Raw genomic sequence first — 19,433 nt, 5'->3', positions numbered from 1 at the left:
AGCCTCATGGGCAACTTTCAATTATGCACTTTTTCATACAGAAGATAGTACAATGAAAACATCATGTACCCATTTGTAAATCATGCTGTTTTAAGCAAAACATTTTGAAACAAATGTGGAAAAGTTAGAGCCTCTTGCAGGCTTTTGTTTTTTTTACTCTGCGTGTCCGGATGAGCATTCCAACTGGGTTAAATATTGCCATTGTTGGTGTTTTTTTTATTTTATACATGAACTTCTTTATATAATTTGTTTGATATTTTTACAAATAATATTTGTCTGTTTTAGAATCTGTGGTATATTCATTAACTGAGAAAGTGACAGATAATCACAAAACAACTTATTTTGGTGTTAATAAAGTTTTACCAAGAATATGTACATTATCTTTTCCGCCTCCAACAGTTTCCTCAACATCATGAACATCACCTTTCAACTGATGGGCATTTCAGCCACATGAACAATGTTTTTTTTTCAGAGAGAGAGATATCCAATTGTCAATGAGTTGAAATCCAAAATGTAAATTTGCCACCAGAGCAAGATGTGCAGGGAAATCTTCCAATATGGGCAAATGTTCCTGTGACAGCTAACATGGGAACTTTGGGGAGATGTCCTATCATATTTGGTTGTGTCTATCCAAAACAAACAAAAAAGCTTTCGCTATACATTAATTTTAGAGTGTATCAAAATGTAAAAACAAAAATGTAATATATTGCAGCTTACCATATCGTAGCTGTGGTGACTGTATTCGTTTTCACTTTTAATTTATCTTTAGAGCTGGTTCACACAGGGGCGACCTGAAGTTGCCCCAAGTCGTCTGGTTGAGAAAATGAATGGAAGTGAATGGAGCCGTCTTAATACACACTACTGAAGTCGCTCCGACTTCAGAAAAGGTTCCTGTACTACTTCAATCCGATTTCTAGGCAACTTGTACCCATTGATTTCAATGGAAGTTGCCTCGGAAGTCTGATTCCTGTCTTAACTGAAGCAACAATACAGGAAGATAACATACATTTCTCAGGCAAACCCCTCCCTCCCCCTCCCTCCAACAGAGCTGATTGTTGTTTGGCCACTGGAAAGCCTCCTGTCCTGGAGGCGACTTGAAGTTGCCTTGTACTGTACTGGAGGCAACTTGAAGTTGCCTGGTAAGTTGCCTGATGATTCATACTCAAGTCGTGTCCAAGTTCCCTCCCAAAGTCGTGCTGGAAATCGCGTTGCCCCTGTGTGAACCGGCTCTTATTGTATAAACTACTAGTCCCATCAATCTACCATGTATTGAAGATGAACAAAGGCAAATGTTTGAAGCCTTCTGTATAGGTAAACTTCGACATGCATCTAAATCAACCTTTCCTCTGAAGCCTGATCCGCAATCGGATTGCACTCCAAATGCTACTGACAGGCTGTGGGAAGCAATGTGATGCCTCCTCCCTGCCTCTTTTGACCACATTTTTGCCATCAAATGCACCCCAGTCATGTACATAGCATCTAGTTGCAGGGGCGTTTGCAGCACCTTCCTATTTCCTTGAATGTGTAGCATTTTGTGGGCTTGTCACCCGATTGCTACATGTTGAGTAAACTTTGCCACGGGTACAAAGCAAGCATTGCGCACAAGGCGTCTGAACACCCCTGTCCACTGTCTATTGGACTAAGGGGGGGGGGGCAGTTGGTGGGTGGCAAAACACAGCTCAACCACACATTTCTTCCCACCCCCCCAACTGCACGTCAAATGAAACCTATGTGCTTTCTGGAAGTCTCTCGATGTTTAACTTCACCTACACATTCCATTTATGTTTGTACATGTTTGAAGCCTAGCCTTGTGACATTCATGGCTACCTCCACAGATACAATGGAGAAATAAGTGTAGACACGAAGGGACAGAAAGTGAGTTATACACATTAATAGTGAAAATAAATAAAAAGAAAGCCAATATATAACTAAATAAATCCTGTATAATATTAATATTTAAAATAATATGGATGTTTCATCTACAGACTGGAAAGCTGCAATATTTAAAATGTTCTGTTTTGGGGTTTAGATACCCTTTAAACTTTATTATAAACGTTCCTGTTTATCCAACTATATTAAATTCTGCAATTGCTCCTGACCTTAAAATAGCTGTAACTATGTGCACTCTAATTGATGACTGGGCCTAGAATTAGGCATTGCTTAGTGTTTAGTGGAAAAACGATAAACTAATGCATACAGCAGAAAAATAATAATTCTGTTGGCAGAAGGCAATATGGACGCTTCCCAAAATATTACCAAAATAACTAAAAAAGCCTGTAATCTATTGCAGAAAGAGAACGCAGAGATGTAACTATATGTTACATGGTAGCCTAGTAATATCAGATTAGGCCCCTTCGCCTCTGTTCAGCCAAGGTGTGCGTGTTGGACTCCCCAGCTGAAATCTGTTCATCTCTCATGTAACGTAGCCATTTGGAGTCCCAGATGTAGGAAATGAACTAATCCAAGTTCATACACTAATGAAAACCCCCATCTGGCATATAGAAGCGACAGACATAACAGACACACAAACGCAACCTCGCGTCAGCCATGCCGTTTTATAAACAGAGAGTTTAGAAGTTGCAGTGGTCAAGTCGGGACCTTTAGGCCATTGAGTGGCAGTTAATGGAAACATACAATGCATGAAACAACAGATAGGACTGGATTAGGTTAAAAGTAATTAGATCACCGTGTCTTTCCATCCCTATCCATTTATTCCCAACTAGAGATATTTGTCTCTTCTGCATGTTTTTAATATGCTTGTTATTAGTTCACTATGGCGACGTTAAGTGCATTTCAGGGTCATCACCCAAGGTTAATTAGTTGTGGTTGAGTTACAGTCCCAGCACGTTTACAGGGGAACAGCTTACTACTTCCGTCTCTGCCTCCATAAGAGAAAGTGCCTATATAGGAAATGAAGATGAGAGATACCCATCTAAACCTTAATTTTATTAATCCCCTGGCTGCTAGAAATACCACACATACTGACTATTTTGGCAGCCAAAGGGTTGAAAACACATTTTATTTATTTGGTTCTTTTCCCAGGCTGAGAAAAGTGACAACAAAGGGCTCCTTGTCTACAAATCGTGTCTGTAAATATACTAGACACAATGTTTCCCAGCATTTACAGGACTTATTTAGAGCAACATACCACCCAAATAATAAAAGTATAGATCATTTCGTATCTTTGTAGCACTGCAGCTGTTGTCTAATGTCTGCTAATATGTTCTAATAATATGTATTTTTCATATACTGCATATCTAAATGTGAAACTGTTCACAGCTGTTTAGGGCTCTGTTCAAGGTTTTGGCTCCCCACACACACAGATAGTAAATGTTCATGCACACAAAATACATTCACACACACACATCAGATCTTATTTAATAACAAGCTTTTATTCTTAACTGCTTCAATTCCTGGGCACTTTCATCCCCTTCCTTCCCAGGCCAATTTTCAGCACTTTCACATTTTGCAATTGCTTGGGCATGCAACGCTATACCCAAACTAAATTGCTATAATTTTTTTCACACAATAGAGTTTTCTTTTGATGGTATTTAAAGTGGAGGTTCACCCGGAAATAACATTTTTTACCCTTAGATTCCTGCTCATTTTGTCTAGGGGAATCGGCTAGTTGTTTTAAAATCGAAGCTGTACTTACCATTGTAGAGAGCGATCTTCTCCACCGCTTCCGGGTATGGGCTGCAGGACTGGGCGTTCCTATTTTGATTGACAGTCTTCCGACAGGCATCCGACGGTCGCATCCATCGCGTCACGATTTTCCGAAAGTAGCCGAACGTCGGTGCGCAGGCGCCAGTATAGAGCCGCACCGACGTTCGGCTTCTTTCGGCTACTCGTGACGCGATGGATGTGACCATCGGAAGCCTGTCGGAAGACTGTCAATCAAAATAGGAACGCCCACTCCCGCAGCCCATACCCGGAAGTGGCGGAGAAGATCGCTCTCTACAACGGTAAGTACAGCTTCGATTTTAAAACAACTAGCCAATTCCCCTAGACAAAATGAGCATCAATCTAAGGGTAAAACATTTTTTATGGGTGAACTCCCGCTTTAACTACTAGCCGACCGCGCACCGTCATTATACGGCGGCAGATCGGCTCTCCTGGGCGAGAGCCCGTAGCTATACGTCTGCTCTTCGCACCCCCCGCTCGCCCCCGACTCCCGTGCGTGTGCCCGGCGGGCTCGATCGCCGCCGGGCACCCGCGATTGCTCGTTACAGAGCGGGGACCGGGAGCTGTGTGTGTAAACACACAGCTCTCGGTCCTGTCAGCAGGGTAAATGCTGATCTTCTGTTCATACAATGTATGAACAGAGGATCAGTGTTTCCCCTAGTGAGGCCACCCCCCCCCCCCACAGTAAGATAACACACAGGGACATACTTAACCCCTTCCCCGCCCCCTAGTGTTAACCCCTTCACTGCCAGTGGCATTTTTATAGTAATCCAATGCATTTTTATAGCACTGATCGCTATAAAAATGCCAATGGTCCCAAAAATGTGTCAAAAGTGTCCGCCATAATGTCGCAGTACCGAAAAAAAATCGCTGATCGCCGCCATTACTAGTAAAAAAAAAATATTAATAAAAATGCCATAAAAATACCCCCTATTTTGTAAACGCTATAACTTTTGTGCAAACCAATCAATAAACGCTTGATTTTTTTTTTACGAAAAATATGTAGAATAATAAGTATCGGCCTAAACTGAGGAAAAAAAATGTTTTTTATATATTTTTGGGGGATATTTATTACAGCAAAAAGTAAAAAAATATTAATTTTTTTCAAAATTGTCGCTCTATTTTTGTTTATAGCGCAAAAAATAAAAACCGCAGAGGTGATCAAATACCACCAAAAGAAAGCTCTATTTGTGGTAAAAAAAGGACGCCAATTTTGTTTGGGAGCCACGTCGCACGACCGTGCAATTGTCAGTTAAAGTGGCGCAGTCCCGAATTGCAAAAAGTGCTCTGGTCTTTGGGCAGCAATATGGTCCGGGGGTTAAGTGGTTAATCACCACTGTTTTTTTTTATTTTTTGAAAAAAAAAAATGAAAAAAGGGCAAACATTTTGTAAAGAAGTAAGTTTTCTCCTTCACTGATGTGCACTAATGAGGCAACACTAATAGACTGCACTGATGGGTATTGATGGAGGCGGCACTAATTAGGTGGCACTGATGAGAAGGCACTAATATGCCCCACTTATGGGCACTGATAGGTGGCACTGATGAGCACTGATAGGCAGCACTAATAGGCACTGCTGAGAAGGTACTGATGGGCAATGAAAGGCAGCACTGATTGGTGTCACTGATGGGCACAGACTGGCATCACTTGCTGGGCACTGTTGGGGCTGCACTGTTATCAGGGCACTAATAATTACCTGTACAGTCTCCCCTGCGAGGAGATGCCACTGACAGAGTATGACGCATGGAGGGCCGATAAACGGCACTTCCACATTTAAATGTGATTGGCTGTGATCGGACACAGCCGATAACATGGTTAAAGACCCATGTCATCAGCTCTTTACCAAGATTAGGGTCGTGCCATGTCCTATGGCATACAAAGAGCAGTGACACTAGGGCAACATCATATGACGTTGCCCCAGAACAAGAGGAGATCCCGTCCGCCGTCATTTTACTATATGGTGGACGGGAGGTAAAGGGATTGATTTACTAAAGGCAAATAGGCTGTTTACTTTGAAATGTTATTTTATCTTAGCTTAACGAATGAGATGAAGCTCTGCTGACTTTCATTTGCACGAAAAAATATAAAAAGTTTATTTTTTATTCTTTATTTAAAGTTTTTAGCAGAATACAAATTGCAGTATAAAATAAAAACAGAAAAAAAACATCAAGAAAAATAACCATGGTTACACAGGCTTATAACTGTACATACAGTTCAAGGAAATGACCCCGATTGTATCAACATATTTTTTTTTTTCCTTGCACATGATAACAGGACAATTGTCTTGTAAAGGGCAAATTCCTTTGTAAAGTTAACAGCATATACGGTACTGTATGTGTTTAGTAAATCAACCCTTCTGTCCCCAGGAAAAAACACCAAAGACTGCTGCAGGTACAGTATAAAATGTAGGCACCTACGCAGCTTCAAAAAGCCTGCAGATACGGATTAATGGAAGGCCGTTCAAAGCTTTGGTGTGTCCATATAGTGCTGAAGCTTGCCTGCCCCTTCCTGCCTCCTATACAGTCTTGCTAGTGCATAGGGTTTCACCGATTTCTACAGGATCCTGCTGCTTGCACACAGGACCGATCTGCCCTATACGCTTGCTACGCAAGCTGCGTAGGGCCCCCGATTTTATGCCGCCGCCTCCACCGCTAGAGGTCCGCGGCCAGATGGAGACAATGTCTCCGCCGGCCACCATTTTCTTGTAGACCAAGCAATAGGAATTGAGCTGCGGCACTGCCCACCTCCCGCCCCACTGATGTCTGTCTGTGAAATGATGGGGAAAGGGCTGGGGGTGGGCGGTGCTGCAGCTCAATTCCTATTGGCAGTCACCCGACCGACTCCTCCTGTCCTGTCCACTCTGTACTGTAATGGCGGCGGAGAGAGTGTATGCTGCTGGGGCATCATATCTGATGAGTTAAGGGGGGGGGGGGCTCCGCTAGGAAAGCCTGGTGTAAGGGGGGACTCTGCTGGGAATTCCTGGAGTAAAGGGGGACTCCGCTGGGAATGCCTGGTGTAAAGGGGGACTCCGCTGGTAATGCCTGGTGTAAGTGGGGACTCCGCTGGGAACGCCTGGTGTAAGGGGGACTCCGCTGGGAACGCCTGGTGTAAAGGGGGGACTCCGCTGGGAACGCCTGGTGCAAGGGGGGACTCCGCTGGGAACGCCTGGTGCAAGGGGGGACTCCGCTGGGAACGCCTGGTGTAAGGGGGGGCTCCACTGGGGACACCTGATGTAAGGAGGGGCTCCGCTGGGGACACCTGATGTAAGGAGGGGCTCAGCTGGGAATGCCTCATGTAAGGAGGGACTCCGGGTTTCCACTGATTCTGCATTATGGTGAGTTGAATAATGTAATTATATATTACAATGTAATAATAGAAATAATGCGCTTCAATCATCCTGACACCATAACAACCATGGTGCCGGGATGATTGAAGCGACATCTGCTGATTTGTTAAACTTTCTGGAATACACATTTCTTTTGTGGTGAAGGATCTGAGCCTGCTGTCCCTCCATCCCTCTTTCTTTCTCTCTCTCCCTCTTTTTTCTTTTTTTCTTTCTTTCTCTCCCTCTTTCTTTCTCCCTCCATCCCTCATTCATCTCAGACTCTAACCACACCCCCTCCGAGCCACGCCCATGTAAGCCACACCCACTGTTTCCCCTTTAACCCTAGCAGAATTTTGCTTAGGGCCCCAGGGAGGTCAGGATCGGCACTGCTTGCACAACATGGGACATACTTAATTGCAGGTAGGTTTGGTCACTAAATCAATAGGGCAGACTTTTTTCCTTCAGATAAACTTTGTGTAGCGCTTACACCTGAAGGAGTTGCTGATGTATCGGCCCTCTGATGAAAACTACCCTTCCGGCAATGCTGCACCCTCTGAAACACCAAAGATGAAGGATTTATTTGAGCTACATACCCCACAAGTAGTGTTGCTCACGAATATTCGTATTGCGAATATTCGGCTCGAATATGGCATATTCGAGTATTCGCGATATATTTCGAATTTCGCGGTGAATATTCGCTATTCCGAATATTCAAATTTTTTCAATTTTATTTTTAGAACAGATCACATCCTAGAGATCTCCATCGACGTCTAAAAGCATTGCTGGTATGATTAGAGACCTTGGGCCGAGTAGCTGAAGCAATCATTTTATCTTGCCGAAAAATCGCAATGCGATTATTCGGCAATCGGAATATCGCGCGATTATTTTCTCCGCCCTTCTTTTGCATCAGAGCCAATCAGAGTGCTCCTACCGCAGTTGTCGAAATTCCGCAATAAATATCGCATTCGCATTTTGCGAAATTTCGATAAAATATCACGAATATTCTGAGCCAATCAGAGGGCTCCTACCGCAGTTGTCGAAATTCCGCAATAAATATCGCATTCGCATTTTGCGAAATTTCGATGAAATATCACGAATATTCTGAGCCAATCAGAGTGCTCCTACCGCAGTTGTCGAAATTTCGCAATTATTTTCGCATTCGCAATAGCGAAATTTCGCAAACATTTCATTTCGATAAAATATCACGAATATTCGAATTTAGCGAATATTTCTCGAATATTCGGCTATATATTCGTGATATATCGCGAAATCGAATATGGCGTATTCTGCTCAACACTACCCACAAGCAACAATAGCAAATAAAATGGTAACAGCATTGAACGTAAAACCAGCCATAGGTGAAGTGATTTTCCAGTGTCTATCGGTACTCTGTGGGGCCGCTGAGTGTAGTAGTTCCACCTGTCACCCTGCCCCAGCCTGGCATTCACTTCTAGTCACTCTCCAGACAATGAACAGCTTTGTTTTTGTTATTTTATTGAGGGATTTAACTTGGATGGGTGAAAAGGGGTTATGGGATGCGCAGAATAGTATTAAATTATGAAATGATTGATTGGAACCTCTATCCACATCCTCTAAAGCCTCAGACTCCTCCAGCGCTTATTTGTAGACTGTTACTTTTTCTCCTGTGCAATACATGGCTCCTGGCACAGCTAGCACATTGTAAGGCCTAACTCTGAATTAAGCCCAACTGAAGGATTCACCATTTTCTGGCATGGGCCACGGGCCCCTTTGATGTGGCAACCAATGGCAATAGAAACAGAAGTCTTTAGTGCTAGCTGTACTGAGGTGGAGTACTGATCCCAGTCAGTCCTGTGAAGGCTCTTCCAGCCCTCCTGGCTGCAGCAACCCAACTTCAATGCCAGTAACATCACAGTCTCTCCTGCTGGCTCTACATTCATCTCAGACTCCCAGTCCACTCCAGCTTACCTCTCCCAGCTCTCCAGACTGTGCCCGTCACTCACTGACACCTGGTGGATCCCTCCTGAAGACTTGCCTAGCAGTGTCCCCCGCTGTCCTCTCCTGCTCAGGACACCCCTTGGGTTGTGTGGGGTTCCTTCACAGCTTAGAGCCCCTGGCCCAAATTTACACCCCCAGACAGGGGGCTATCTCCAGCCTAACACGCCATCTCTCAGTTCTTCAACCCAAACAACTCCTCCCTAGCTGGGCTGACCCAAGGTAATTAAGGAGGCCTGCACCCTGAAAATCCTAGTTGGGGATTGGTCATGGCTCCTTAACACACCCCAGACAGCTCCACCTCTCTTCCCTTCCTTTGCTTCTAGAATCTTCTCAAAGCCAGAGGGAGGTAACCAAGAAGGGACACTGCCTGTGAGTCACCAGCCTACACTAAATCACTTCCCAGCTCCCAAAACAAAACAGCTAGGCCGGCCTAAATTTACCTGCACTGTCCAAAAAGTCTAACTCTAGCACCTGCTGAAAGTTATGGGTGCTACACGTGGTTGCAGCAAAGAAATAAAGTCAATGTTGATGAGGACTCTGAATTTATTGATTACTGCTAGCAGCTAATATAGCATGTAGCGCATGTACAATTTGACAGGCTGGTTGTACTCAAGTTGATCGATCAACTTAGCTTTTATTAAATATGGGCAGGCTGAATAATGGGGACTATATCACCCACAATTCTAACATGCTCCCAGCAGTCTTTCCCCTCTCCATGAATGGGCTCTTCCTTTCTCAGGCTGCCCTGCAGGCAATCACAATGTCCTCTATATCTTGGGTGGTGGGCAAGGCTCTCCTCCAGTGGCTGTGGCTGAAATTACAGCCCTGTCAAAGTGTCCCCTGGCTAGCAATTTTCTCCCCATGAAGCCGCTCCTCTGTTCACTGTCGGCTGAATAGAAGAGGTGACAGCTGTCGTGTGTGGGCAGTTTTGAGAGCTGTCACAGACCTGGAGGAGCTGCAGACTGGATTTACAGTAAGTGCATTAATCCTTAACAACCAGTCAAAAGTCATCTTGTTCTGATTCAGTGAGCTAATGCTAAAATGTTACTACACTTAAAAAGAATCAGTCACCAATGAGAATTTGTAATAATCTGAATTTCCATTCTTGGGATAATAGTGCTGTAATACATTTCAGGGATTACTTGATTTTGCATTTTTTACTTGTATTCTGTCAAAATGTCAGTATAAGGTTCAACAGGTTGCATCCTGTTCTGCTAAAATAGAGAGACTGATGTGCAGTTTCACCTATAAGTCACCTTTCACCCAAGTCTAATATGCCTATTGATTCCAAAACCAGTGGCATAGCGTAGGGGGTGTGAGGGGGGCCGTGGTCCACGCCTAAGTATGTGTCACCCTCATCTCCATCTTCCTAATTTATATTTCCTGGAACCCCGCGCTCCAGTCATGTTAAGTCTGAAGCCGGCCCCTGGCACCCTGTGATTGGGCGAAAGGGGTCATGTGCAGCGCGCAGGGCTGGCCTGTTCTCAATTGCGGGGGAGCGGGGCTGGCCCAAAGGCCGAAGGAGCTGTAGCCGCCGTCTCCTCCTCAGATCCAACATCATGTCCCCGTCAGGGGAAGGCAGTCTGGCAGTTTGACAGGCGGGGGCGCAGAGGCAGAGCAGATGAAAGAAAAAAAGTAAGAGACTCCTTCGGGGGGGGGGGTAGATATGGTCTGGGGAGAGGGAGCAGCTAGAAAGTCAGTGGATAGTGTATTGTGTAGTGTAGTGGTTAGTGTGTAGTGTAGTAGTCAGTGTGTAGTGTAGTGGTCAGTGTGTAGTGGTCAGTGGGTAGTGTAGTGGTCAGTGTGGTATACAGTGTAGTGGTCAGTGTGATGTGCAGTGTAGTGGTCAGTGTGGTGTGTAGTTGTCAGTGTGGTGTGTGGTGTGTAGTGGTTAGTGTGCAGTGTAGTGGTCAGTGTGTAGGGTAGTGGCCAACGTAGGAATCGGGTAGAGGTTAGTGTAGTGGTCAGTATAGGAATCAGGTTGGTCAGTACTATTGTAGGTAGGGAAGGGACTCAGGGAGTGCTAAAAGTCCCCAGGTTGGGGGGCGAGAATTTCTTGCCTTGCCCCGGGTCGCTGACAACCCACACTACGCCACTGCCCAAAACTCAAGGCACTGAGCTATATTTGGAGGAACAGGATACTCAGAGACTTCACAAAGTGTGAAATTTATAAGGCAGGTACTATATGCAGGAATGTCTGGAACTAGTGACTGGCAGGGTGCCAAGCATACAGTGGTCAGGATTCAGGACTGACTGGCATTGGGCAGAGTCTATTATCCAAGCAAGAGTCAGGACAGGCAGCAATTAGAGAATAACCTGTTATCCAAGCAATTGTCAGGGCAAGCAGCAATAAAAGAGTAATGTGTTATTCAAGCAAAGGGCACAGGAGCCAGGTGGTGAATGCTATCACAAGTCCAAAGCCCAGGCAGTGAATGCTATCACAAACCCCAAATAAATTGCCACAGCACCTCAGCCAATAAAGTGGAGGAGAGTCAGATTGTTCAGGCGCAAGGAATACTTGTTAAATACTCTTGCGCCGGGGGAACTGAATGAAGAAATAAAAACCCATACCTGGTTATAGCATTTCACATCCTGTTTAGAGATGAGCCCGCGGTTTGAGTCAAACGTAAGTTTGATTTGAACATCGGGTGTTCGTCCGTTTGCCAAATTCTGAAAATTATGGGATGTTCGCAGGAGATTTAAGTGCCCGCGGAATGCCCCATAATGCACTAAGAGATCGCAGTGTAATGACGGCTGCTGATTAGCCAAAGCATGCACATGACCCGCATGCTTTGGCCAATCACAGCTCGTTCTGCTTGGCCAAAGGCAGGGTGCGTAGGTAAGTAGGATGAGAACCAGCAAAGAGTACAGTCACAGAGATTAAAGGTGTGGAGTTTTTTGAGGAGGAGGGGGTGGCCCACTGTATTAAAGGCAGCAGAGAGGTCCAGGAGTAGAAGTACAGAATAGTGTCTATTGGATTTAGCCATTAGCAGATCATTTGTGAGTTTTAGGAGAGAAGTTTCTGTGGAGTGTTGAGGGCAAAATCCAGACAAAGGGGATCAAGAAAGTTATTCTCAGTGAGGTCTTCGCTCAGTCAGTTGTAGACCAGACATTCAAAGAGTTTGGATAAAAAGGGGAGCAAGGAGATGGGTCGTAGTAGTAAGACCTCATCTGGAATTTGCAGCTTTTGGGCTCCAGTTCACAAAATGGATATTGGTGAACTGGAGAAAGTGAAGGACAATGGACAGTCTTCTACATCTGGGAGAAAAGAGATTTTACCAACCATATATGGAAAGGCTTCTTCACAGTAAGGGCTGTACAAATGTGGAATAGACTGCCTCAAGATCCAGCTCTGGCCAACTCAGGAAAATGTTTTGAAAAAGAGCTGGATGCATTCCTAAATGCAGAAAATATACAGTAACTGGGTAATAACACCAGGGATCGTTGATCCCGGGAATATCCGATTGCCTCGTGGGGGATCAGGAAGGACATTTATTTCCTCACTGGAGCAAATTTGATCATGTTTTTTTTGCCTTCTCCATCAGCTGTGTATATGGAAGTCTTCTATTTGTTTGATTTTTTTTCTATTGGTTGAACTAGATAGATTTGTGTTTTTTTTTCAGCCTATGTAACATAATAAGCGGATGTAGAGACTACACAGACAGTCACATGTAGCACCTGACCACGTGTTGAGCAGACAGCAAACATCATGATTATGTGCTCATATGACAGTAGAACTCCTTAAGGAATTGTGTGCAGATGTATGCCCTACATACTATGAAAACAGTTACAGAAAATCAATTATAATGAAGGTTTACAGCTTTATAAAAATTACGTTTATGTTGAAACCTATGAATTCTCCTTATAAATCTGACATTTGTTACATGTTGTAATTTGACTTCACCAAAAAGTTCAATTTGTTTTAGGTAATGACTTTGTGCAAGCCTAAATTTGTAAAAAACGGAAGACTAAAGTGTAACTGGAACCTAGGTCAACACATCATTGACATATAGAATATACTCCTATTGGGACAAAAGGATGTAAAGAGAACTAGACCTCATGTCCTCATGTATAGGCATGAACCCCCCCGCCCCCCCCCCCCCAGGCAGCCTTGGTCATATGGTTTTTTCCTACCAATCATCTCTGCAGTTAGTTTAAAAGGAAAAAAAAATTAAATGGACTACATGTGATTGCAAATTTTACATACAAATAAGATTTTTTATTACCCTAATGCCGCGTACACACGATAATTTTTTAGCATGAAAAAAAACGATGTTTTTCGGCATGTAGAAAAAACAAAGTTTTTCCAACTTCATCATTAAAACGACATTGCCCACACACCATCATTTAAAAAAAATGCTCTAGCAAACCGCGGTGATGTACAACACGTACGACGGCACTATAAAGGGGAAGTTCCATGCGGATGACGCCACCCTTGGGGCTGCTTTAGCTGATTCCGTGTTAGTAAAAGACGATTCGCGCTTTTCTGTCTGTTACAGTATGATGAATGTGCTTACTCCATTATGACTGGTAGTTTTACCAGAACGAGCGCTCCCGTCTCATAACTTGCTTCTGAGCATGTGCGGGTTTTTTAACGTTGTTTTAGCTCACACACGATGATTTTTTACAACCCGAAAAACGACATTGTTTAAAACGTCGTTAAAAAATGCAGCATGTTCAAAAAAATAATGTTGTCTTTTTTCAGAACCCGAAAAATGATGTGAAGCCCACACACCATCATTTTAAATAATTTTTTTTAAAAACAACGTTTTTTTTATGCCGAAAAATGATCATGTGTAGGCGGCATCACGCACACTGATGAGATTATTTACAGCGATTTTATACCCATGAAATACTATAGTTCCTCTTTAAAAAAAAGAGCTCCACTTTTGTTATGCACTTGTAAAAATAAAAAATAAATCATTAAAAAAAATACCTTTCCATTTTTAATTTTCATTCACCCTAAAAAAAAAAAACTCCATCTTTGGTAGAGTTGAGCGAATCCGAACTGTAAAGTTCGGGTTCGGTACGGACTTTGGGTTTTCCCCGAACCCGAATAATTGGAAAAAGTTTGGGTCCGGGTTCGAATTTTTTTATACATTTTCTATAGAAGTTAGCGAACCCCAAGAAACTTTGAACTGCCTTTCTGCAGGTAGGTGTAGGCCAAGACAGGATACAAGCTATTTTGGATTGGTCCATGTGTATGCCTTTTGAGATGATAAAACCAAAGAAGGAGATGGTGGTTTGTTCAAAGACACATTTTTCAAGTTTGGCGTAGAGGGAATGAGCTCTGAGTCTTGTAAGCGCCCATCTGACATGTTTGCGAGGTTCCAATAAATCGTCTGAGTAGATAAGTACCGTATGTCATCTAAATATACAACTACACATATGTCCAGGAGATCTCTGAAAATGTCATTCACAAAGCTTTGAAAAGTTGCTGGTGCATTGCACAAGCCGAAAGTCATCTCTGTATATTCAAAAAGTCTGTATCACGTGCGGAAAGTGGTCTTCCATTCATCGCTGGATTTAATACAAATCAAATTGTAAGCACCTCTAAGATCCAAGTTGGTGAATACAGTGGAAGCTTGCAATCTTTCAATAAGCTCAGGAATGAGTGGAAGAGTGTAGCGATTATTTACTGTGACTTTATTCAAGGCCCGATAATCTATTATGGGTCTCAAACTAGCATCTTTGTTCCTGACAAAAAACATTCCAGCACTGACGGGAGAAGTAGAGGGTTTAATAAAACCTTTTTTTGAAGATAGTCCTACAGGTATTTTTTTAAATGTTAAAGTTCAGGATGAGAAAGTGAATACATCCTGCCTGTAGGTTTAGGACTACCTGGCAATAGATCAATGGGACAATCATATATCCTATGTGGGGGCAATGTCTCTGCATTCTTCTCACTGAACACATCACTGAATTCCTGGTACTGAGATGGTATCACCTGGAGAGCGAGGTGGAAGAGAGGAGTGACTTGATAACAAGGCCGTTTACACTGCTATTTAAATTAAATGGAACAACAACATATTAAGGTATGCAGGATGCTGCTCCACTCATTACTGCAACTTAAAGCGGATCTCCACCCTAATTACATCATTTGCTTAATAACATTGGCGCTATCTGTTATGCTAAAAACGTTTTTTTTTTTTAGCTAAATGTGTACAGTACCTGTACATTACTGTACCTTTCTGGTCTGCATGTATGCGGGAGTTTTCCGGGCATTGCATCACTTCCTGTTAGATGCAGTGCGCTCTGGGAGCTTCTCTCCATAGCTCCCTGTGTTCACTGCGCAGCCGTGTTCTCAAATCTCGCGCTATTTCGAAAGCCGCTGCTCCCCGTTGCTCGTGCGCAAGCGCGAGATCGGGAGAAGGAAGTGCAGGCCTGTGGACTTATGCCCACAGTTAAAATGGAACCAAAACGGAAGGAGGAATATAAGTTTATATTTAACACAGGATGGCAGTGGAGCGGCCGCGGGAGACAGAAAACGTGAGTTCAGCGAATTAGGGGCATTAACCGTTTAACTAGGCATTAAGAAAAAAATGTTTTTGCCGTGGGAGATCTGCTTTAAATATGTTTTACCAGCCTACCAGAATCCCCTCCCCCAAAATCTATTGGCTAAAGGGGTTTTTGGCAGTCTTTGGGTACCTAAAAAAAAATTCTGATCTCGCTCAACCCTACCAAGATCATCTGGTGACAATCATATCATTTCTCTTGTTGCATTTACTCCATCCACAGTTAAAAAGAAGCAATTGAAATAGCAATTATACAGAAAATAGCAATAGATGTTAAACAACAAGATAGCATAGACACTATAGGACATGTTCTTTCTAGTTAAAACTTTGAGAATTATTTGTCTGGCAGACTCCAGGAAGTCATTTTCTCACACCATGCTTTTGTTTAACCAACTGAAATTGGTTGTAAGCATTTAATACCACTTTTTCTTCTTCCCTTGATTTTAATGCTGTCATGCAGGGTGAAACCAACAAGATTTCCTAGTAATTCACCCTGGAGGTTATACAATAAATGTGGGAAAAAAAGAAGAAAATAAACTGAGCATTTCTTTTATACTGGGGGAACAGGCAATAAAAAGCAACTTTATTAAAAAGCGTTACTATTTCCTTAAAGATTTTACTAGCCGGGGCAGAACATTGCTCTGGGTGACGATTTTAGCAGCTATTATTGAAAAATCTGTTCAGTGGGTGTAGAAGGCCAAGCCTAGGTCACCTGAGTTAGTTAAAGTATTCTGTGGGTGGTAGCAATTGGACTCATCAGCCAAAAAAAGACCTAATACCGTTTTAATTCAAGAAACCATGACAGTTTTTTATTGCAGTTCCATGCTTGCAAAACAGCATTAATCTAGAACAGGGAATGTAATAAAAAGGCACTGTCTCATGCTGTGAGTATATATAGGCCATTAATAGCTCCACTGTTGATTACATGTGTCATCGGTCAGACATGCAATAGTCTGGAGGATTCAGATGGCAACTTTAAAATTCAAATGTACAGTAATTGCATTGTACCTTGTGAACTGAGAAGTTCTCTAGGATAGAGAAAATCAGGGCTTCAAGGAAGTTTTAGCTTGGTGTTTTGACAAAGAATGTATTGAGGTCTGTGTTTAAGGAAGAACTTTGCACAAACTAAAATCGATACACCCTCTTCTAGGTACACAGGCAAACTGTATCTGCAGTGCAGGGCCGGCCCTATGATGGGACCGGGTGGTACCATGGGTACCAGGCAGCACTTTTAGGGGGGCAGCATACTGATGCCCACCAGCCCATTCCGCCAGCTCCGCTACCCAAATAAAATTGATGTCCTTTTTTCCCCCACAAATAGAGCTTTCTTTTGGTGATATTTGATCACCTCTGCGTTTTTTTTTTGTGCTATAAATATATATATTTTTTAACTTTTTTCTATAATAAATATCCCCAAAATTTAGAAAAATAAATCATTTTCTTCAGTTTAGGCCAACATGTATTCTTCTACATATTTTTGGTACCAAAAAAAACCCACAATTAGCGTACATTGACTAGTTTGCGCAAAAGACATTGTGGCTGCCGGCAATTCACAGATCCATTTATACTCCTGGATACATGTATAGAGCCATGGCAGGTCCTTTTATATGCCTATATGCATGTACAGAGCCATGACAGGCCCTCTTTATACAGCTATGGAGCCATGACAGGACCTTGTTATACTCCTTTATACATGTATAGAGCCATGACAGGTCCTCTTTATACTCCTATATACATTTATAGAGCCATGACAGGTCCTCTATATACTATGTATAGAGCCATGACAGGTCCTCTTTATACATGTATAGAGCCATGACAGGTTCTCTTTATACATGTATAGAGCCATGACAGGCCCTTGTTATACTCCTTTATACATGTATAGAGCCATGTCAAGTACTCTTTATAGTCCTATATACATTTATAGAGCCATGACAGGTCCTCTTGATGTTCCTTTACATGTAAAGAGTAAATGACAGGTCCTCTATATACATGTATAGAGCCATGACAGGTCCTCTTTATACTCCTATACATGTATAGAGCAATGACAGGTCTTCTTTATACATGTATAGAGCCATGACGGGTCCCCTTTAGTTATCATGATATAAAATAATGAATGTGGGGGCCTTTTGGTTGGCGTGATTTTTTTTCTGGGGGGGGCAGCATTTCATTCTTGGTCCCAGGCAGCACAATGTCTTGGGCCGGCACTGCTGCAGTGTGATCTCACACAATGAATTTCTCATAGGTAGAAATGGTGGACTCTCATCAGATCATGCTATAGTGCTTCTAGAGGCACTATCCCAATATCATATTGTGTAAAATAATTAATCTCTTACAGGGAAAAAAATAAAAACTGGGACATTAAATGTTCCTCAAAGAAGAATTCAAGTATAATACTCAACATACAGATAAAAACATATTTTAGTAGGAGCTTATACATTATTAGGACAAAATTGAGCGCTTTGGTATTACCTCGGCTAACCGTGTTTGGCAGAAGAAAAAAAGCGGACTATGATCCCAAGAACACCATCCTTACCATCAAGCAGAGAGGTGGTAACATTATGCTTTGGTGCGGTTTCTCTGCTAAAGGTACAGGCCGACTTTACTGCATTGAGGGGCCAATGGATGGGGCCATGTATTGTAAAATCTTGGATGAGAACCTTCTTACCTTAGCAAGAACACTGAAGATGGGTTGTGGATGGGTCTTCCAGCATGACCATGACCCAAAACATACCGCCAAGGCAACAAAGGAGTGTCTCAAGAAGAAACATATTAAGATCATGGAGTGACCTAGTCAGTCTCCAGACCTTAATCCTATAGGACCTTTGAGTTGAAAAGGGGTAGCCAAGAAACCTGAAGGATTTAGAGAAGATTAGTAAAGAAGAGTGGACCAAAATCACTCCTGATGTGCAAACCTGTTCAATAACTAGAAGAAACCTCCTACCTCTGTGCTTGCCAACAAGGGTTTCTCCACCAAGTACTAAGTCATGTTTTGCTTGGAGATCCAATACTTATTTTACTCACTGAACTGCAAATTAGTTAATAACATTTGTATCATGTGTTTTTTTCCGGGAATTTTTGTTTGATAGTCTGTCATATATAATACACCTATGATAAAAATTATAGACGCTTTATTTCTTTGTAAGTGGGCAAGCTTACAAAATCTGCAGGGGATTCGGTAATTATTTTCCCCACTGTATGTGTAGCTGCTGACTTTTAATTTTTCCAGCACTTTACAATAGAATTCAAGGCTTTATTGAACTTGAAATAGTGTATTTGGGCCAAGTTGGCCCAAACAAACTATTGCCATCACTAAATGATGCAGCCGAAATATGTGTCCTGTAATACACTGTAGTGCCATTAGCTACATTCGGTCAGTGAGCAACTCTGTTTGCATCTCCCCCTCAGCCAATCAGAGGAAGCCTTGTATTTACTGACAAAAATACAAGACCTTTCCTGAATGGTAGAGAAGTGCTCAGCCCAACTTTCTGTAATTACAGCAGCAGACAAAAAGCCATCCATACTGCTACTGAAACAGCGCTACTTACTGTAAGTAGGGTAGTGCTACTACTGCGCATTTTTTTTTTTAAACATATCGGATGAATAGTTTAGTAATGAAAACAACTCGCTTGGGCCAATTTGGCCCAAATTAACAATTTACATTTAAATGAAACCTTCAATTCTCCTATAAGTTGGCCAAACTATAGATTTTTTTTTTTATTATTCAGATTTCTCCATTCATGCTAAACACTCTGGATGGGCAAATCTTCTCTGCCAGCCTTAAAATTTTGCCAGTTAGCTCCAGTGACTGTCAGAATAGCTAAACAGTACCTGAATATGATTGGAAGCAAGTGTTGTTGGACTGACAATTTTACACCCAGCATCTCGAGCTGGGTAGTACAGACAGGGCCCAGTATGAATCCGCCACATTTGAGC

Source organism: Rana temporaria, chromosome 7 (assembly GCF_905171775.1).
Source record: "Rana temporaria chromosome 7, aRanTem1.1, whole genome shotgun sequence".
Taxonomy (NCBI): Eukaryota; Metazoa; Chordata; class Amphibia; order Anura; family Ranidae; genus Rana; species Rana temporaria.
The sequence above is the reverse complement of the archived record's forward strand: the minus strand, read 5'-3'. Positions refer to the sequence as shown.